The following is a 23,288-nucleotide window of genomic DNA, read 5'->3' on the forward strand; positions in this document are numbered from 1 at the left end:
TCTGGTGTCTCTCGGCATTCAGAACTGAAACACTGATCTTGCATCATGTTAAACCAGCACACGATCCAGACCCACTGCTTTCAGTGGGGATTGCAGAGAAACGATATCAGTTTATCATTGGCTTTTTCATTTGCTTCAAAATACTGCTCAATTTGTTCAGTGTATAAAATCCACTTATCTGTTGGATCTATCTTTCTGATGTAGCCAACCGTTTCTGCTCTTTTTATGATTATTATCACCATTTATGAACCCGTCAATGAATTCTCTTTTCTGTCCTTTCTTTTAACTCAACAGTCTCTGCATAAACTGGGCTGCACTTTTTTACACCTTAACATGTCAATAGCCACTTCCTTGTCACTGTTATGCTTTTTAACTTCAAAATATTAAACTAGTTCAAAGGAAGGGAGTCCAAAATGAAAATCTAACTTTGTGTTTGTTTTAAGCAAGGTGCACATCTGTCACGTGGTAGCGTGGTGACGTATCAAATCGTATTGATACATATAACCCATAATGAATTAGTGAAATGAGCAAGAATGCTTAATCAAACAATGTATTTACAAGATTACTCAAATATTACTGAAATATTAAATATACAACAGTGGAAGAGTGGGTTAGGTTAAGTATTGTATGTAACTGCAAAACTGATCATTTGGGTTGTCCTGAAATGTGTAATATACTTGTATAATGTTAAGACTTGCATAATGAGCAATGCTGGTATGGTAATATGACACAGAGCATGGAGTGGAGTAATTTTGTCCAATGTGATTCATGAGGTAATAATCATGCAGAGAAAATCATTGGTAACAAGAATAACAGATGCCCAATAGAATTACAGTCTCTCAGGGGAGACTTTATTTCATTTTCAGATTAAGATGTGTCATAAACTATAAGTGAGAAGTATGGTCTAGTATGTGCTATTCTGAATAGTTTTGTTCATTGGACAAATAAGTGGACTCACAGAAAAGACAGCACAGCCAAATGTCACTGAATAAAGCCATAATTTTTAACAGTGGAAAGCAGAAATGAATTCTTGTACATTCCAACTTTGCAGAATTACTGCATCTCAGGAATGTAACTTCCTAGGAAATATTATCGCAACCAGGGCAGTTATTTGAGAGTGAGGAGGTGATAGAGAGGAGTTACAAGCAATTGGTCACTCCGAGGCCACGGAGGGACAGAGAAATGAGTCACATTCAGGAGAGGGAAGGGGAAGAGTCAGGTACTAGAGAGTACCCCTGTGGCTGTACCCCTTGACAATAAGTACTCCTGTTTGAGTACTGTTGCGGGGCACAGCCTACCTGGGGGAAGCAACAGTGGCCATGCCTCTGGCACAGAGTCTGGTCCTGTGGCTCAGAAGGATAGGGAAAGGAAGAGGAAGGAAGTAGTGATAGGGGAATCTATAGCCAGGGAGTCAGACAGGCAATTCTGTGGATGCAGGAAAGAAACTCGGATGGTAGTTTGCCTCACAGGTGCCAGGGTCCAAGATGTTTCTGGTCGTGTTCAAGGTATCCTGCGGTGGGAGGGAGGACAGCCCCAGGTCATCGTACATATTTGTACCAATGACATTGGTAGGAAAAGGGAAGAGGTCCTGAAAGAAGAATAAAGGGAGTTAGGAAGGAAGTTGAAAAGCAGGACCTGAAAAGTAGTAATCTCGGGATTACTGCCTGTGGCACGTGACAGTGAGAATAGGAATAGAATGAGGTGGAGGATAAATGCGTGGCTGAGGGAATGGAACAGGGGGTAGGGATTCAGATTTCTGGATCATTGGGACCTCTTTTGGGGTGGGTGTGACCTGTACAAAAAGGATGGGTTACACTTGAATCCCAGGGGCACCAATATCCTGGCGGGCAGGTTTGATAGAGCTGTTGGGGAGGGTTTCAACTAGTTTGGCAGGGGGGTGGCAATCAGAATGTGAGTGCAGAGATTAGGGTAGAAGGACAAGGGCATGATGCTAAGAGTTCTGAGTTGATGAGGAAGAACAGGCAGGGGACAGAACATAATTGTAGCCAGTTAAAGGAGTTGAAATGTGTCTATTTCAATGCTAGGAGTATCAGGAACAAGGAGGATGAACTTAGAGCATGGATTAGTACGTGGAACTACGATGTTGTGGCCGTTACTGAAACTTGGTTGGAGGAAGGGCAGGATTGGATGATGCAGGTCCCGGGGTTCAGGTATTTTAAAAAGAATAGGATGGGAGGTAGAAAAGTGGGGTGGGAGTGACATTGCTGGTCAGGGATAGTATCACAGCTATAGAAAGAGAGGACGCTGCAGAGGGAGTGTCCATTGAGTTGGTCTGGGTGGAAGTCTGAAATAGGAAGGGATCAATCACTGTGCTAGGAGTAGTCTATAGGCCCCCAAATAGCCCTTGGGACACTTAGAAGCAGATAAGTAGGCAGATTTTAGAATGGTGCACAAAATACAGGGTAGTAGATATGGGTGATTTCAACTTCCCTGATAATTGACTGGCAAGGGATAGGGGGATAGATGGGGCTGAATTTGTCAGGTGTGTTCAAGAAAGATTCCTGACACAGTATGTGGACTGGCTGACGAGAGGAGAGGCTATACTGGATCTAGTTCTGGGTAATGAACCTGGTCAGGTGACAGACCACATGGTGGGGGAGCATTTTGGTGAGAGTGACCACAACTCCCTTAGCTTTAGCATAGCTATGGAAAGGGATAAAATCAGACGAAATGGTAAAGTGCTTAACTGGGGAAGGGCTAACTTTGAAGGGATGAGGTAGGAACTAGTGAGAGTAAATTAGAAACAGATGTTCAAAGGGGAAATCACAGAAGTAATGTGTGAGAAGTTTAGGGACCACGAGCTGGGTTCAGGATAGGTTTGTCCCACTGAGGCAAGGAAAAAATGGTAGGAAAAGGGAACCGTGGCTGACGAAACACGTGAGGCAACTCGTCAAGAAGAAAAAGGAAGCATATGTTAGATATAAGAAGCAGGAAGTAGGAGGGGCTCATGAGAAATATAGGGTAGCCAAGAAGGAGCTAAAGAAAGGACTTAGGAGAGTTTGAAGGGGGCATGAGAAGGCCTTGGCATGTAGGATTAAGGAGAACCCCAAGGCGTTCTATGCATATGTGAAGAACAGGAGGATGATGAGAACGAAGGTGGGACTGCTAAAGGATAAAGAAGGCAACATGTGCCTGGAGGCGGAGGAGGTTGGGGAGGTTCTAAATGAATACTTTGCATCACTATTCACAAGTGAAAAGGATCTTGATCAGGGTGAGGTCGAAATAGAGCAGGCCTGTGTGCTGGACAATGTGGAGATTACGGAAGAAGAAGTGCTGGATCTTCTTAAAAAACATGAAGATAGATAAATCCCCAGGACAGGATATGATACACCCCAGGTTGTTGTGGGAATTGAGAGAGGAGGTTGCTGGAGTATTAGCTATGATCTTTGAATTCTCTTTGGCTGCAGGGGAATTGCCGGAGGACTGGAGAATGGCAAATGTAGTTCCCTTGTTTAAAAAAGGTAATAGGGAGAAACCTGGGAACTATAGACCGGTGAGTCTTATGTCGGTGGTCTGCAAACTACTGGAAAGGATTCTTAAGGATAGGATCTACGAGCATTTGGAGAAGTACAGTCTACTCATGGATAGTCAACATGGCTTTGTGAAGGGAAGATCATGCCTCACAAGCCTGATTGAGTTTTTTGAAGAGCTACCAAAAGAAATTGATGAAGGTAGGGCAGTGGATGTGGTCTACATGGACTTTAGCAAGGCATTTGACAAGGTCCCTCATGAGAGACTCATCCAGAAAGTCATGAGAAATGGGTTAAATGGAACATGGCTGTTTGGATAAAAAATTGGATTAAAGGAAGAAAGCAGAGGGTAGTTGTGGAAGGAAAGTATTCTGCCTGGAGGTCGGTGACTAGTGGAGTGCCACAGGGATCTGTCCTGGGACCCCTGCTATTTGTGATTTTTATAAATGACCTGGATGCAGAAGGATGAGTGAGTAAGTTTGTGGATAACACGAAGATTGGAGGAGTTGTGGATGGAGCTGCAGGTTTTCGAAGGTTACAAGAGGAAATAGACAGGCTGCAGAGTTGGGCAGAAAAATGGCAGATGGAGTTCAATCCGGATAAGTGTGAGGTGATGCAATTTGGAAGGACAAACCAGAAGACTGAGTACAGGATTAATGGTCAGTTACTTAAGAGTGTGGATGAACAAAGGGACCTTGGGGTTCAAATCCATACATCCTTCCAGGTTGCTGTGCAGGTTGATAGGGTAGTTAAGAAGGCCTATGGGATGCTAGGCTTCATTAACAGGGGGATTGAGTTCAAGAGTAAGAGAGGTCATGTTGCAACTCTACAAATCTCTGGTGAGACCGCACTTAGAGTGCTGTGTTCAATTCTGGTCACCTCATTATAGGAAGGATGTGGAAGCTATGGAGAGGGTGCAGAGGAGATTTACCAGGATGTTGCCTGGTTTGGAGAACAAGTCATATGAAGCAAGTTTAGCAGAGCTGGGACTTTACTCTTTGGAGCGTAGAAGAATGAGAGGGGAATTGATAGAGGTCTACAAGATTATGAGAGGCATAGATAGGGTGGATAGTCAGTACCTGTTTCCCAGGGCACCATTAGCAAACACCAGAGGGCATATGTACAAAATTAAGGGAGGGAAGTTTAGGGGAGACATCAGGGTAAGTTTTTTTACACAGAGGGTTGTGAGTGCCTGGAATGACTTGCCAGGGATATTTAGGGGTATTTAACATTAGGGGTATTTAAGAGCCTCTTGGATAGGCACATGGATGAAAGAAAAATAGAGGGTTATGGGGTAGTGTAGGTTTAGTACCTTTTTCTAAGGATTATATGGGTCGGCACAACATGGAGGGCTAAAGGGCCTGTACTGTGCTGTAATGTTCTATGGTTCTATGATGCTTCCGGAATATGAAACCCAAAAGAATATTTAGCTCTCAGTTTTTATGTATATGCTATATCGTTCAGAGTTCCATGATGTGTGTACTTTGTTTAACAGTTTTAGCCAAGTAATACTGTGACTTTGATTGAGGCTCACTGAATTGGAATTGGTTTATTATTGCCAAGCTTGTCTTGTATATTGTTCATTCAGATCAAAGCATTACACAGTGCACTGAGGTAGAACAAGGTAAAACAATGCAGAATAAAGTGTAACAGCTACAGAGAACGTGCAGTGCAGGTAAACAAGGTACAAAATGATAGCCAGCTGGATTGTTAGATCAAGATTCCCTCTCTTGATAACTGGATGTAACATTCTCAAGCATGCAATCCTGGAAGAGTTACTCTTGGAGATCCTTTGGAGAATCTTGCTGAAGTCAAAATACATCAAGATTATGTACTCTTGCACATTTACAATAGGAGCTCAGATCGACTGCAAGATGCTCTGAATATTCAAATACCTTTGTTTGGGACAAAGTAATTCACATGAATATCTGCTATGTCAATCAGTAACTGGGTTAATTGCCCTGACAACACCATTTTTTTTTGTGGCTACAGGTTTTTGAGGAGAGAAACACCAGCCCCAGATGTTGGTGTTGTTAGGGCAAGCAACCCTGTTATTGATTAACAAACCAAATATACCTGTGACCATGTTTGATATGTTAACTGACAAAACAGTCAATCTGATCTGGAACATTCCTTGACAGCTGTCACAACGGCACCAAATAACTTACCTGAAACTGCATGAAGGTTGTTTTGATGTTGGTTAATTAAACTAGCCTTAGCTTTAGCCACTAAGCTAGTGATCATTAATGGAGAATGTGTGGAGCAGGTTAAGACCTACAAGTATCTGGGAGTACAGTTAGACGAGAAGCTAGACTGGACTGCCAACACAGATGCCTTGTGCAGGAAGGCACAGAGTCGACTGTACTTCCTAAGAAGGTTGGCGTCATTCAATGTCTGTAGTGAGATGCTGAAGATGTTCTATAGGTCAGTTGTGGAGAGCGCCCTCTTCTTTGTGGTGGCGTGTTGGGGAGGAAGCATTAAGAAGAGGGACGCCTCACGTCTTAATAAGCTGGTAAGGAAGGCGGGCTCTGTCGTGGGCAAAGTACTGGAGAGTTTAACATCGGTAGCTGAGCGAAGGGCGCTGAGTAGGCTACGGTCAATTATGGATAACTCTGAACATCCTCTACATAGCACCATCCAGAGACAGAGAAGCAGTTTCAGCGACAGGTTACTATCGATGCAATGCTCCTCAGACAGGATGAAGAGGTCAATACTCCCCAATGCCATTAGGCTTTACAATTCTACCGCCAGGACTTAAGAACTTTTTAAAAGCTATTATTAATGCTTTTTGAGATAGTGATTTAGATGCATATCATATTTTTTACTGAGTTAAGTATTGTATGTAATTAGTTTTGCTACAACAAGTGTATGGGACATTGGAAAAAAAGTTGAATTTCCCCATGGGGATGAATAAAGTATCTATCTATCTATCTATCTATCTACATTATAGAATGTCTTGTGGCCTTCACAAAGGGTAAGATGAAGGAACACATACCAATCCTCATAAAGGGATCAGAAGTGGAGAGAGTGAGCATTTTCAAATTCCTGGGTGTCAAGATCTCTGAGGACCTAACCTGGTCCTAACATATTGATGCAACTATAAAGAAGGGAAGTCAGCGACTGTACTTCATTAGGGGTTAGAAGAGATTTAGTGTGTCAACAAATATACTCAAAAACTTTTATAGATGTACCATGGAGAGCATTCTGACAGGCTGCATCACTGTCTGGTATGGACTGGGGGGTTGGGGTGGGCTACTGCACAGGACCAAAAGAAGCTGCAGATAGTTATAAATTTAGTCGGATCCATCTTGGGTACCAGCCTACAAAGTACAGAGGACACCTTCAAGGAGGAGTCTCTCAGAAAGGCAGTGTCCATTATTAAGGACTTCTAGCACCCAGGGCTTGCCCTTTTCTAACTGTTGTCATCAAGTAGCGGGTACAGATCCTGAAGGCACACACTCAGCAAATAAAGAACAGCTTCTTCCCCTCTGCTATCTGATCCCTAAATGGATTTTGAATCATTGGACACTACCTCACTTTTTTTAAATTTATAGTATTTCTGTTTTTAACATTAATTTTAATCTATTCAATATACATAGTTGATTTATTTGTTTATTTTATTTATTTATTTGCAACGTGACAGTGAGTATAGGAATAGACTGACATGGAGGATAAATATGTGGCTGAGGAATTGGAGCCGGGGGCAGGGATTCAGGTATCTGGATCATTGGGACCTCTTTTGGGGCAGGAGTGACCTGTACAAAAAGGACGGGTTGCACTTGAATCCCAGGAGGGCCAATATCCTAGCGGGGAGGTTTGCCAAGGCAATTGGGGAGAGTTTAAACTAAGATTGCTGGGGGGTGGGAACCGAACTGAAGAGACGGAGGAAGAGGCGGTTGGCTCACAAATAGAGAAAGCTTGGAGACTGTGAGAGGGAGGATAGGCAGGTGATAGAGAAGGGACATGCTCAGACTGATGGTTTGAGATGTGTCTAATTTAATGCAGTGAGTATTATAAACAAAGCGGATGAGCTTAAAGCATGGATCAGTACTTGGAGCTATGAGGTTGTGGCCATTACAGAGACTTGGATGGCTCAGGGGCAGGAATGGTTACTTTGAGTGCCAGGCTTTAGATGTTTCAGAAAGGACAGAGAGGGAGGCAAAAGAGGTGGGGGTGTGGCACTGTTGAACAGAGATAGTGTCACGGCTGAAGAAAAGGAGGAAGACATGGAGGGATTGTCTACGGATCTCTGTGGTTGGAAGTTAGAAACAGGAAGGGGTCAATAACTCTACTGGGTGTTTTTTATAGACCACCCAATATTAACAGGGACATCAAGGAGAATATAGGGAGACAGATTCTGGAAAGGTGTAATAGTAACAGGGTTGTTGTGGTGGGAGATTTTAATTTCCCAAATATCGATTGGCATGTCCCCAGAACAAGGTGTTTAGATGGGGTAGAGTTTGTTAGGTGTGTTCAGGAAGGTTTCTTGACACAATATGTAGATAAGCCAACAAGAGGAGAGGCTGTGCTTGATTTGGTATTGGGAAATGAACCTTGTCAGGTGTCAGATCTCTCGGTGGGAGAGCATGTTGGATATAGTGATCACAATTCTAATGCACAGTGATGCAGCCTGTCAGAATGCTCCTTTACCATTGGAAAGCATTTAATTGGAGTAAAGGGAAATATGAGGCTATCATGCAAGAACTTGGAAGCATAAATTGGGAACAGATGTTCTCAGGGAAATGTACGGAAGAAATGTGGCAAATGTTCAGGGGATATTTGCATGAGTTCTGCATAGGCACGTTCCAATAGGACAGGGAAAGGTTGGTAGGGTACAGGAACCATGGTGTACAAAGGCTGTTGAAGAACAAAAGAGCTTACAAAAGGTTCAAAAAACCTAGGTAATGATAGAAATCTCGAAGATTATAAGGCTATCAGGAAGGATCTTAAGAAAGAATTAAGGAGAGCCAGAAAGGGCCATGAGAAGGCTTTGGCAGACAGGATTAAGGAAAACCCCAAGGCATTCTACAAGTATATGAAGAGCAAGAGAATAAGACATGAGAGATTAGGACCAATCAAGTGTGCATCAAACAGGAGGAGATAGCAGAGGTACTTAATGAGTACTTTGCTTCAGTATTCACGACAGGAAAGGATCTTGGCGATTGTAGTGATGACTTACAGCTGACTGAAAAGCTTGAGCATGTAGATATTAAGAAAGAGGATGTGCTAGAGCTTCTGGAAAGTATCAAGTTGGTTAAGTCACCAGGCTACTGTGGGAAGTGAGGGAGGAGATTGCTGAGCCTCTGGCAATGAACTTTGCATCATCAATGGGGATGGAAGTGGTTCCAGAGGATTGGAGGGCTGTGGATGTTGACTCTGTGGTTAAGAAAGCATACGGTGCATTGGCCTTCATCAATCATGGGATTGAGTTTAGGAGCCGAGAGGTAATGTTGCAGCTACATAGGACCCTGGTCAGACCCCACTTGGAGTACTGTGCTCAGTCCTGGTCGCCTCACTATAGGAAGGTTGTGGGAACCATAGAAAGGGTGCACAGGAGATTTACAAGCATGTGGCCTAGATTGGGAGCATGCCTTATGAGAATAGTTTGAATTTAGCCTTTTTTCCTTGGAGGATGAGAGGTGATTTGATAGAGGTGTAGAAGATGATGAGAGGTTTTGATCATGTGGATAGTCAGAGGCTTTTTCCCAGGGCTGAAATCGCTAGCATGAGAGGGCACAGTTTTAAAGTGCTTCGAAGCAGGTACAGAAGAGATGTCGGGGTAAGTTTTTCATGCAGAGAGTGGTGAGTGCGTAGAATGGACTGCCAGCGACGTGGTGGAGGCGGATACAATAGGGTCTTTTAAGAGACTTCTGGACAGGTAGATGGAGCTCAGAAAAATAGAGGGCTATGGGTAACCCTAAGTAATTTCTCAGCTAAGGACATGTTCGGCATAACTTTGTGGGTCAAAGAGCCTGTATTGTGCTGTAGATTTTCTATGTTTCTGTATTATGTATTGCATTGAACTGCTGCTTCTAAGTTAACAAATTTCATGTCACATGCTGATGATAATAAACCTGAATCTGATTCTGGTCATGTCTGTTTACATGCTAAATAATTTGAGCCCTCTTACTGTGGGCCAGTAGCTTATGCTTTCCAGACAGTACTGTGTGTTTATAAGGTGACATATATGTGCTTTGACAATAATTTACTTTGAACAATGAGGAAGCCTACCGGTTTGAGTGTTTTGGGAGTCTTCGATATGGAACATCCATTAGGAGTTAACGTGGGCAGCAGGCTTTAATACCAATGTAAGCTATAGGCGGTAATCAGTTTTGAGATTAAGAGGGCAGCTTTATCTGAGATTCATTTCAATGCAGGCATTCACAGTAATTTCAAGAAATACAATAGAATCAGTGAAATACTCACCCAACAGAATGAGCAAACTACCAATGTGTAAAGGACACCAAATTGTGCAAATACAAAAAGAAATAAAAAAATAATAAATAAAAAAACAATAAGTATCGAGAACATGAGATGTTGTATCTTTGAAAGTGAGTCCATAGGATGAGTAAAGTTGAGTCAAGTTATCCACTCTGGATCAAGAGCTTGATGGTTGAGTGTTAATAGCTGTTCCTGGACCAGGTGGTGTGGGTCCTGAAGTCCTGTATCTCCTTCCTGATGACAGCTGTGAGAAGAGAGAATGGCTTAGATAGTGGGGGTCCCTGATGATGGATGCTGATTTACTGTGACAGCGCTTCATGTAGGTGTGTTCATTGTTGGGGAAGGCTTTAACCCTGATGGACTGGGATGTATCTACAACATTATTTTAGGGTTTTCCATTCAAAGCCATTGGTGTTTGCAAACCAGAACATGATGCAATCAGTCAATACACCCTCCACCACACATCTAAAGAAATCGCAAAAGTTTTAGAAGAATCTTCACAAACTCCTAAGAAAGTAGAGAACACTGCTTGCTTTCTACATAATGGCACTTCAAAAACAGATTTAAAATTCTCATTATTTTCAAATAAATCCAGGAAATTATCTCTCCTGGTCTATGCATTATCTTCTAGCCTACAAGCTCTGTTATATGTGTACCCTAACAACCATAGGATTTTGGATATCTCCAAATCTAATTGGTTTAACATTTGGCGGCTAACTTGGACCTAAACTCTGGAATTCATTTGATAACTACGATGTTAATTTTCTTGGTGTAATCATATTGGAACAGATAGATTTATTTCATTGTTGAAATGTTATCATCTTCAGAGCTGAACTTTTGGCATATCTAAGGAATGCAGACACCTGAACGGGTTTATAATTTTTTCTTCTCTTTGCTGGGAGATTCCACAAGTGAAAGGAGTTACAGATTAGTTGGACACCACAGTAGTGTAGAGGTTAATGCAACCCTATTGCAGCTTGAGACATTCTGGAGTTTGGAATTCAAATCACGCACAGTTCTGTAAAGATTCTCTGTACGTCCTCCCTGCGGTATACCCTGGCTGCTTTGATTTCCTCCCAGAGTCCAAAGACATACTGGGTACATGTGAAGAGATCTGAAGAATTATCCAAAGTGGACTGTTCCTTTAAAAAGAGAGAGAGAGAGCGGACAGCGTGTGTGCTATTTCATCGATAGAGACAGCAAGAAAAGCCTGTGAGTTGCCTTGGAAACTGAAGGGCGGAGCTATATGATGGACAGCTGGTGTTCCGCGCTTATGGTCAACTGGCTTTATGATCAGACACGCCAGACACCAGAGACAAGGAAGACACTGACACTGGTTGAGCTTAGTGATGCACCATCAATAACTCACTCTGAGACGTAAGAAGCGAGATAATCGGCTTTTATTGACTGGAAGAATGAACAACACTACATCCTGGAGAATGAGGCCGGGCTCAGGCCTCAATCGCCTTTATACAGGGGTCTGTGGGAGGAGCCACAGGAGCAGTCAGCAGGGGTCTGTGGGAGGAGCCACAGGAGCAGTCAGCAGGGGTCTGTGGGAGGAGCCACAGGAGCAGTCAGCAGGGGGTCTGTGGGAGGAGCCACAGGAGCAGTCAGCAGGGGGTCTGTGGGAGGAGCCACAGGAGCAGTCAGCGGGGGTCTGTGGGAGGAGCCACAGGAGCAGTCAGCAGGGGGTCTGTGGGAGGAGCCACAGGAGCAGTCAGCAGGGGTCTGTGGGAGGAGCCACAGGAGCAGTCAGCAGGGGTCTGTGGGAGGAGCCACAGGAGCAGTCCAGACAGGTATATGTAGTTCACCACACTTAGTGTGCCCATGACAAAGGTGGGGCTTTTGCTCACAGTGTGGACAAAGGGGTGACCGGTGGCAAGCTATTGGTGTGTTTAACCCTGGCCTGGGTTGATAGCTTACCGTGGAAAACTGGCATTCCTGTTTGTGTGGTCACAGTCGGTGACTTTAATAAGTTTCGGGAGCAGGAGGACAACGTGGAAAATTCGACGGCATCGGCACTGGGAAAACATCTCTCCCTCTCTTCCAACTACTCAATTTAATATCCCGCACTGAACTGACTGCATACCTATACCATCGTAAGACTGTATCATTTCACCACCTAAGCTGGAAGAAGTTTGGGGGAACTTTATTTACTCTCTTATAATTGCATATACTCTGCTAACCTGTTTGCCTTATCTTGTTTTATATTACTTTATCACGTAGTTACTAATAAAATAGTGCTTAAAATGGAAGACTCAGACTCCAGGTGTGTCCATTTCTGTTGGTCCTTTTTAATCCGTTACGGGGTACGTAACAGTACATTAGTTGGTCATTGTAAATTGTTCCATGATTAGATTAGGGTTAATCGGGGTCGTGGAGTTCGTTGGCATGGCATGGCTCGAAAGGCTGGAATGGCCTACTCTGTGCCACATTGCTGAATTGAATGAAATAAAATAAAATAAATAATTAAGTTAGCTCTACAAGAGCTCTGAACTGCAACTTGCAGAGTGGTGTGGTGTTCCCAAGTGTGCAGCCCTTAGCCAGTCATTTCCTGAACAGCCCTTCCAGGTGAATCAGAATCACAAGCACCTCCTCCAATCTTGTCTGTTTCATTTGATGCTTCCAGTGTGAGACCAAACACAAACTAGAAGGACAGAGACTTGTATTCCACCTGGGTCCGCTATAGTACAGTGGTATCAATACAATGTTTGCATTTTCAGGTAACCTACATCCCTTGGGTTCTTTTGTGTTCCTACCAACCATGTAGTCTCACTCTCTCCCATTTGCCCCCACCCCCTCACTCTCATGTCATAGCAGTACCTGCACGATTTCTCATTTAGCAGGCCAAGAATTATAATAAAACACACTTTTAAACGAAGAAATTCTCAGTTCAATCCTAAATGGTCTGTCCTTGTTTTGGGACTATGACCCTTGCCTCGAAGCAATTTGCATTTTTCTTTGATAGGGTGTTTTATACTTTTCAGTCAGGTATTTTAAAGTTTGAAAGTTTCTCTCTTAAAATATTTTTATTCATTTCTGCATAAAGGAGTACAGAGTACAAGAAGATAGATAAATCAAAAACGTACCAAATACATTGTATTAGAAATACAGTTACAATTACAAAACCCTGTATTTATAAAAATTAAATTAAATCGTAATATTGAAATATAATTTTTTTTATACAGAAAGAAAATCTAAACCCACTACCAAAGCCAGAGATGTTAGGAAAAGCAAGAAAAAAGGGAAATAAACCTTCAGCATATAATAAAATATATTGCTAGCCATCATCTGTACTTTTACAACAAATCAAAGGTTTTGAAAATAATTCAAAAATGGTCCCGACAATGTATAAAAGTCTTGACTAGATTCAAAAACTGAACAACAGATCTTCTCTAAATTTAAGCATGACATAACATCTCGTAACCATTAAGCATGAGTAGGCGGAGCAGCATCCTTCCATTTAAAGCACTGGATTTCAGTGCTTTAAAAGGGATAGAGAGGGGGAAAAAGGGGAGGAGGGGTGGCATTACTGGTCAGGGATACTATTACAGCTGCAGAAAGGGTGGGTAATGTAGCAGGATCCTCTTTTGAGTCAGTATGGGTGGAAGTCAGGAACAGGAAGGGAGCAGTTACTCTACTGGGGGTATTCTATAGGCCCCCTGGTAGCAGCAGAGATACCGAGGAGCAGATTGGGAGGCAGATTTTGGAAAGGTGCAAAAATAACAGGGTTGTTAACGTGGGTGACTTTAACTTCCCTAATATTGTTTGGCACTTGATTAGTTCCAAGGGTTTAGATGGGGCAGAATTTGTTAAGTGTGTCCAGGATGGATTCCTGTCACAGTATGTTGACAGGCCGACTAGGGGGAATGCCATACTAGATCTAGTATTAGGTAACGAACTGGGTCAGGTCACAGATCTGTCAGCGGGTGAGCATCTGGGGGATAGTGATCACCGCTCCCTGGCCTTTAGCATTATTGTGGAAAAGGATAGAATCAAAGAGGACAGAAAAAATTTTAATTGGGGAAGAGCAAATCATGAGGCTGTAAGGCTAGAACTTGTGGGTGTGAATTGGGATGATGTTTTTGCAGGGAAATGTACTATGGACATATGGTCAATGTTTAAGGATCTCTTGCAGGATGTTAGGGATAAATTTGTCCCGGTGAGGAAGATAAAGAATGGTAGGGTGAAGGAACCATGGGTGACAAGTGAAGTGGAAAATCTAGTCAGGTGCAAGAAGGCAGCATACATGAGGTTTAGGAAGCAAGGATCAGATGCGTCTATTGAGGAATATAGGGTAGCAAGAAAGGAGCTTAAGAAGGGGCTGAGAAGAGCAAGAAGGGGGCATGAGAAGGCCTTGGCGAGTAGGGTAAAGGAAAACCCCAAGGTATTCTTCAATTATGTGAAGAACAAAAGGATGACAGGAGTGAAGGTAGGACTGATTAGAGATAAAGATGGGAAGATGTGCCTGGAGGCTGTGGAAGTGAGCGAGGTCCTCAATGAATACTTCTCTTCGGTATTCACCACTGAGAGGAAACTTGATGACGGTGAGGACAATATGAGTGAGTTTGATGTTCTGGAGCATGTTGATATTAAGGGAGAGGAGGTGTTGGAGTTGTTAAAATACATTAGGACAGATAAGTCCCTGGGGCCTGACGGAATATTCCCCAGGCTGCTCCACGAGGCAAGGGAAGAGATTGCTGAACCTCTGGCTAGGAACTTTATGTCCTCGTTGTCCACGGGAATGGTACCGGAGGATTGGAGGGAGGCGAATGTTGTCCCCTTGTTCAAAAAAGGTAGTAGGGATAGTCCAGGTAATTATAGACCAGTGAGCCTTACGTTTGTGGTGGGAAAGCTGTTGGAAAAGATTCTTAGAGATAGGATCTATGGGCATTTAGAGAATCATGGTCTGATCAGGGACAGTCAGCATGGCTTTGTGAAGGGCAAATCGTGCCTAACGAGCCTGATAGAGTTCTTTGAGGAGGTGACCAGGCATATAGATGAGGGTAGTCCAGTGGATGTCATTTAACAAGGTTCCACACAGTAGGCTTATTTGGAAAGTCAGAAGGCATGGGATCCAGGGAAGTTTGGCCAGGTGGATTCAGAATTGGCTTGCCTGCAGAAGGCAGAGGGTCGTGGTGGAGGGAGTACATTCAGATTGGAGGGTTGTGAATAGTGGTGTCCCACAAGGATCTGTTCTGGGACCTCTACTTTTTGTGATTCTTATTAACGACCTGGATGTGGGGGTAGAAAGGTGGGTTGGCAAGATTGCAGACGACACAAAGGTTGGTGGTGTTGTAGATAGTGTAGAGGATTGTCGAAGATTGCAGAGAGACATTGATAGGATGCAGAAGTGGCAGATGGAGTTCACCTGGAGAAGTGTGAGGTGGTACATTTCAGAAGGACAAACTCCAAGGCAGAGTACAAAGTAAATGGCAGGATACTCGGCAGTGTGGAGGAGCAGTGGGATCTGGGGGTACATGTCCACAGATCCCTGAAAGTTGCCTCACAGGTAGTTAAGAAAGCTTATGGGGTGTTAGCTTTCATAAGTAGAGGGATAGTGTTTAAGAGACGCGATGTAATGATTCAGCTCTATAAAACTCTAGTTAGGCCACACTTGGAGTACTGTTTCCAGTTCTGGTTGCCTCAGTATAGGAAGGATGTGGAAGCATTGGAAAGGGTACAGAGGAGATTTACCAGGATGCTGCCTGGTTTAGAGAGTATGCATTATGATCAGAGATTAAGGGAGCTAGGGCTTTACTCTTTGGAGAGGAGGAGGATGAGAGGAGACATGATAGAGGTGTACAAGATATTAAGAGGAATAGATAGAGTGGATAGCCAGTGCCTCTTCCCCAGGGCACCACTGCTCAGTACAAGAGGACATGGCTTTAAGGTAAGGGGAGGGACGTTCAAGGGGGATATTGGAGGAAGGTTTTTCACTCAGAGAGTAGTTGGTGCATGGAATGCACTGCCTGAGTCAGTGGTGGAGGCAGATACACTAGTGAAGTTTAAGAGACTATTAGACAGGTATATGGAGGAATTTAAGGTGGGGGGTTATATGGGAAGCAGGATTTGAGGGTCGGCACAACATTGTGGGCCGAAGGGCCTGTAATGTGCTGTACTATTCTATGTTCTATGTTAAGCAAGTGCGCCCTCTGAATTATAAGTGAAGAAAAAGCCAAAATATGCAGATCAGGTGTCTCCAAAATAAAGTCTTTTCCTCCAACAATATCAAATAATGCCATCAAAGGGTTAGGCTTAAAATTTACCTTGAAAGGTACCGAGAAAGTTTGGAATACTTCTTTCCGGTATCTTTCAAGGCTTGGACATGTCCAAAACATGTGAATTAATGAGGCTTCTCCATGATTACATCTATCACAGAAAGGAGATATATCCAAATAAAAATGAGATAGCTTATCTTGAGACACGTGAGCCCTATATAACCATATAACAATTACAGCACGGACACAGACCATCTCGACCCTTCTAGTCCATGCCGAACGCTTACTCTCACCTAGTCCCATCAACCTGCACTCAGCCCATATACCCTCCATATACTTTCCTGTCCATATACCTATCCAATTTTTTTTAAATGACAATCTTGAATCTGTCTCTACCACGTCCACTAGAAGCTCACTAGCTACCACTCTCTGAGTAAAGAAGTTCCCCCTCGTGTTACCCCTAAACTTTTGCCTCTTAACTCTCAGCTCATGTCCACTTGTTTGAATTTCCCCTTCTCTCAATGGAAAAAGCCTATCCATGTCAACTCTATCTATCCCCATCATAATTTTGAATACTTCTATCAAGTCCCCCCTCAACCTTCTACGCTCCAAAGAATAAAGACATAACTTGTTCAACCATTCTCTGTAACTTACGTGCTGAAAACCAGGTAACATTCCAGTAAATCTCCTATGTACTCTCTATTTTGTTGACAATATTTCCTATAATTCGGTGACCAGAACTGTACACAATACGCCAAATTTGGCCTCACCAATGCCTTGTACAATTTTAACATTACATCCCAAGTCCTATACTCAATACTCTGATTTATAAAGGCCTGCATACCAAAAGCTTTCTTCACCACCCTATCCACATGAGATTCCACCATCAAGCAACTATGCACCATTATTCCTAGATCCCTCTGTTCTACTGCATTCCTCAATGCCCTACCATTTACCATATATGTCCTATTTTGATTAGTCCTACCAAAATGTAGCACCTCACACTTATCAGCATTAAACTCCATCTGCCATCTTTTCTAACTGGCCTAAGTCTCTCTGCAAGCTTTGAAAACCTACTTCATTATCCACAATGCCACTTACCTTAGTATCATCTGCATACTTACTAATCCAGTTTACCACCCCATCAACCAAATAGTTAATGCATATGATAAACAACATTGGACCCAGTACAGATCCCTGAGGCACACCACTAGTCACCGGCCTCCAATCTGATAAACAGTTATCCATAACTACTCTCTGGCATCTCCCATCCAGCCACTGTTGAATCCCTTTTACTACTTCAATATTAATACCTAACGATTGAACCTTCTTAACTAACCTTCTGTGTGGAATCTTGTCAAAGGCCTTACTGAAGTCCATATAGACAACATCCACTGCTTTACCCTCATCAACTTTCCTAGTAACCTCTTCAAAAAATTCAATAAGATTTGTCAAACATGACCTTCCACGCACAAATCCATGTTGACTGTTCCTAATCAGACCCTGTCTGTCCAGTTAATTATATATACCATCTCTAAGAATACTTCCCATTAATTTACCCACAACTGACATCAAACTTACAGGCTGATAGTTGCTAGGTTTACTCTTAGAACCCGTTTTAAACAATGGAACCACATGAGCAATACTGCAATGCTCCGGCACCATCCCCGTCTCTAATGACATTTGAAATATTTCTGTCAGAGACCCTGCTATTTCTACACTAACTTTCCTCAAGGTCCTAGGGAATATCCTGTCAGGACCCGGAGAATTATCCACTTTTATATTCTTTAAAAGCACCAGTACTTCCTCTTCTTTAATCATCATAGTTTCCATTACTACCCTACTTGTTTCCCTTACCTTACACAATTCAATATCCTTCTCCTTAGTGAATACCGAAGAAAAGAAATTGTTCAAAATCTCCCCCATCTCTTTTGGCTCCACACATAGCTGTCCACTCTGATTCTCTAAGGGACCAATTTTATCCCTCACTATCCTTTTGCTATTAATATAACTGTAGAAGCCCTTTGGATTTATTTTCACCTTACTTGCCAAAGCAACCTCATATCTTATTTTAGCTTTTCTAATTTCTTTCTTTCCTCGAGCACCTCATTTACTCCATGCTGCCTATATTTATTGTAGATCTCTCTCTTTTTTCGAACCAAGTTTCAAATATCCCTTGAAAACCATAGCTTTCTCAAACTTTTAACCTTTCCTTTCAACCTAACAGAACATAACGATTCTGTACCCTCAAAATTTCACTTTAAATGACCTTCACCTTTAAATTTCACCTTTTAAATTGTGATCACTGGACCTGAAGTGCTCCCCAACTCCCCAAGTGCTCTGTCACTTGACCTATCTCGTTCCCTAACTGGAGATACAACACTGCCCCTTCTCTAGTTGGTACTTCTATATGTTGCTGCAAAAAAGTACCTACACACATTTTACAAACTCCAAACCATCCATCCTTTTTACAGAATGGGCTTCCCAGTCTGTGTGGAAAATTATAATCTCCCACAATCACAACCTTGTGTTTACTACAAATATCTGCTATCTCCTTACAAATTTACTCCTCCAATTCTCACTCCCCATTAGGTGGTCTATAAGTGTAACTACACCTTTCCCATTCCTCAATTCCACCCAAAAAGTCTCCCTAGATGAGCTCTCTAATCTACCCTGCCAAAGCACTGCTGTAATATTTTCTCTGACAAGCAACGCAACACCACCCCCTCTTGCGCCTCCGATTCTATCACACCTGAAGCAACGAAATCCAGGAATATTTAGTTACCAGTCACACCCCTCCTGCAACCATGTTTCACTAAAAGCTACAACATCATATTTCCAGGTATCAATCCATGCCCTAAGCTCATCCACATTTCTTACAATGCTCCTAGCATTAAAATAAATGCATTTAAGAAATTTTGTACCTCTTACTCTCTGTTTATCCCTAATGGTGCAAACAACTTTACTATCTTCTTTTTCTTCCTTCTCCCCTACATCTTCGGTCTGAGTGCTCCCCTTCTCTGTCACGTGCCTATCTTCCCTCACACACTGTCTACAAGCTTTCTCTATTTGTGAACTAACCTCCTCTCTCCTAGTCTCTTCAATTTGATTCCCACCCCCCAACCATTCTAGTTTAAAGTCTCCCCAGTAGCCTTAGCAAATCTCCCCGCCAGGATATTGGTCCCCCTAGGATTCAAGTGCAACCTGTCCTTTTTGTACAGTTCACACCTGCCCCAAAAGAGGTCCCAATGATCCAGAAACTTGAATCCCTTCCCCCTGCTCCAATCCCTCAGCCATGCATTTATCCTCCACCTCATTCCATTCCTACTCTCTCTGTCACGTGGCACAGGCAGTAATCCCGAGATTACTACCTTACTTTCTTGTCAATTCCCTTCCTAACTCCCTATGTTCTCTTTTCAGGACCTCTTCCCTTTTCCTACCAATGTCATTGGTACCTATATGTACCACGATGTCTGGCTCCTCACCCTTCCACTTCAGAATATCTTGGACGCGATCAGAAACATCTTGGACCCTCGGACCCTGGCACCAGGGAGGCAAACTACCATCCGGGTCTCCTGACTGCATCCACTGAATTGCCTATCCGACCCCCTAACTATCGAGTCCCCTATTACTACTGCCTTCCTCTTCCTTTCCCTACCCTTCTGAGCTACAGGGTCGTACTCTGTGCTGGCACAGCCACAGCCACAGGCACAGCCACCATTGCTTCCCCTAGGTAGGCTATCTTCCACCCCCCCCCCCCGACAGTACTCAAACAGGAGTACTTATTGTCAAGCGGTACAGTCACTGAGGTACTCTATAGTACCTGACTCTTCCCCTTCCCTCTCCTAACTGTGACCCACTTGTCTTCCTCCCATGGCCCGGGTGTGACCACCTCCCTGTAACTCCTCTCTATCATCTCCTCACTCTCCCTGACCAGACTAAGGTCATTGAGCTTCAGCTCCAGTTCCCTAACATGGTCCCTTAGGAGCTGCAGCTTGGCTCACCTGCCGCAGATATGGACGTCTGGGAGGCTTGGAAACTCCAGGACCTCCCACATCTGACACAAAGAACAACAAGCTGCCCTCAAACTCATAATTCCCCCTTTCCTCAAATAACAGGAAAAATTGAAAACTAAAACCACTTTGAATTGTAAAAGGGAATGACGGGAACATAACGATGAAGTATTAACAGATGCCTTGTGCAGGAAGGCACAGAGTCGACTGTACTTCCTAAGAAGGTTGGCGTCATTCAATGTCTGTAGTGAGATGCTGAAGATGTTCTATAGGTCAGTTGTGGAGAGCGCCCTCTTCTTTGTGGTGGCGTGTTGGGGAGGAAGCATTAAGAAGAGGGACGCCTCACGTCTTAATAAGCTGGCAAGGAAGGCGGGCTCTGTCGTAGGCAAAGTACTGGAGAGTTTAACATCGGTAGCTGAGCGAAGAGCGCTGAGTAGGCTACGGTCAATTATGGATAACTCTGAACATCCTCTACATAGCACCATCCAGAGACAGAGAAGCAGTTTCAGCGACAGGTTACTGTCGATGCAATGCTCCTCAGACAGGATGAAGAGGTCAATACTCCCCAATGCCATTAGGCTTTACAATTCTACCGCCAGGACTTAAGAACTTTTTTTTAAAGCTATTATTAATGCTTTTTGAGATAGTGATTTAGATGCATATCATATTTTTTTTACTGAGTTAAGTATTGTATGTAATTAGTTTTGCTACAACAAGTGTATGGGACATTGGAAAAAAGTTGAATTTCCCCATGGGGATGAATAAAGTATCTATCTATCTATCTATCTATCTATCTATCTATCTATCTATCTATCTATCTATCTATCTATCCAATTTAAAAATTTCATTCCAAATTCCCTCAGAAATTGAAGTCTATAAATCTTGTTCCCAAAGATTTTTAATTTTATCTATAGGAATGTTTCTCATTCCTAATAACATACCATAAATATTGGATATTGAACCATTATAAAAGGGTTTCAAATTTAAAATTACATCTAATAAGTCCTTATCGGAACTTAAAGGAAATGTATATAATTGAGAATGCAGAAAGTATCTAATTTGTTACGAAGATATCACAAAGATATTTGTTACGATATTGTTATGAACCTCGTAACTGGGTCACTTACCAGCAAAGATAGAGAGGTCCGCTGAAGTCTGATGGTACTATTTTTAAACGTTTTTATTTATAATGGGGCACAAAAGTAAAGTTAATACAAACATTCAGATAATATACGTCATCAATACTCAATCTAAAGAGCGGGTATAGTAATAATCAACAATAAGAAGTGGCCCTATCGTTTTGTCTAGGGGTAAAAATATTGTCCGATGGAAATATAAAAGTCTCGCCAGTTTGTGCAGGCTTTTAGCCGTTTGGGGACCGCTGGGTTTCACTTGTTGGAGAGAGAAAGAGTTTTGGTGAGAAAATAAACTTGCCAGCCTTTTGGACTCAAATCGTTGAATCAGGAACGTGGGTTCCCCGTTGTCAGTTCGAAGTCCTTTTCGGTGTTATCAGCCACTCGCTCCCCAGGCTAGGGGAAACGAACCACACGTGGCTTCCGAATAGCTTCCTGTTATCACGGGAGCGATGAGCGATGGTGTCTCCTTCTGGTGCGTCGCTAGGGTACTGCCTCCTGCAGTCCCCTTTTTATCTTGACTTGCAGAGTTGCAGATGTCAATCAAGGTGGGGTGATACAATCCCCACCCCACATTGCCCGAGGGTGACCATGTAGCCATGATAGCTGGCACGTAGCATAGATTCGCAATCCACAAAGGTGTCTCCAAGTAACAATGGTCAAAATCCGTTGCTGTATTTCTGAGGATTCTCTCTCATTTCCTGGGTCCAAGACCCAAATTAATAGTGATCTTGCGATTCTCAGGAAGGAGGGGGCTGGGATCATGACAGTACATAACAAAAAAAATGAGTTTTGGGTCAACTGTATTTAGATGATATTTGTTCAAACGAAAGAAGACTTCCTCCAGCAAACAAATCCTGGAAGCATTTAATACCCAATCTATCCCATTTTTTAACACTGTATCGGTCACTGAAGGTTTAAAAAGATAGTTAAAACAACTGGGACTAGACAAAATAAATCTTAATAAACAAAAGACTTCCCTAAATTGTACCCGGATCCTCAAAGTATCTTTAACTGCCAAATTTTCATTTAGTTTATTAAAGATAAAGGGAGTGAGGATCTGAGAAGAATAATAATAGAAAATTTATTAACAGAGTTAGCTTCTAAAGAAACTAATATCGGTCAGTCCTCACGGTTAATATAAAATGTCCAAAACGTAAGATTTTGTATATTGACTGCCGAATAATAATTTTTTAAATTTGGTAAAGCTAAACCTCCATTCTTCTTAGATGTGGAAGATGAACTTTATTTATTAAGGAATGTTTGTTTATCCATGTATAAGAAGATATAATAGATTCAAGAGAATCAAAAAAAGATTTCGAAATAAAAACAGGTAATGCCTGAAAAAGGTATATAAATTTAGGTAAAATGTTCATTTTAATAGAATTGATACGGCCAATCAAGGATAACGAAAAATGCAACCAGTTTTTACAAAATTCAGTAACGTAAGAAAATTTTCATTAAATAGATGCTTATAATTCTTGGTAATTGTTGCACCCAAATAGATAAATTGATATTTTACAATTTTTTTTAAAAACGGTTAGTATTAATTGATGACAAGTTATTCAGAGAAAAAAGTTCACTCTTAAGTAAATTCAATTTGAATCTTGAAAACTGGCTATAACAAGGAAGTAAAGAAAGCACAGGAGGCAGTGAAGTCCCGACATTAGAAATAAAAAGCAATAGATCATCAGCATAAAAAGAAACTTTATGAACAGTCCCTCTCCTAAGGAGATCAGTAATATCATTAGATTCTCGAAAAGCAATGGCTAAGTGTTCTAAGGCCAAATCAAAAAGCAAAAGGCTCAAGGGACAAACTTGTCTGGTTCCACATTGAAGTTTAAAATGTTTAGAATACTGAAAATTAGTAAGGACCCTGGTAGAAGGAGATAGATATAGTAATTTAATCCATTGAATAAAATCGGGTCCAAAATTAAATTTTTCTGAAGTTTTAAATAAATAATTTCATTCAACCCAATCAAAAGCCTT

At 42.3% G+C, this 23,288-nt stretch overlaps 1 protein-coding gene across 5 annotated transcripts in view; it reads left to right on the forward strand.

Annotated features, from left to right (window-relative positions):
- Window positions 1-23,288, forward strand: part of LOC140719771 (adhesion G protein-coupled receptor B2-like) — a 1,068,758-nt gene that overhangs the window by 771,449 nt on the left and 274,021 nt on the right. The gene's annotated exons all lie outside the window — the stretch shown is intronic.

Source organism: Hemitrygon akajei, chromosome 32, assembly GCF_048418815.1.
Source record: "Hemitrygon akajei chromosome 32, sHemAka1.3, whole genome shotgun sequence".
NCBI lineage: Eukaryota > Metazoa > Chordata > Chondrichthyes > Myliobatiformes > Dasyatidae > Hemitrygon > Hemitrygon akajei.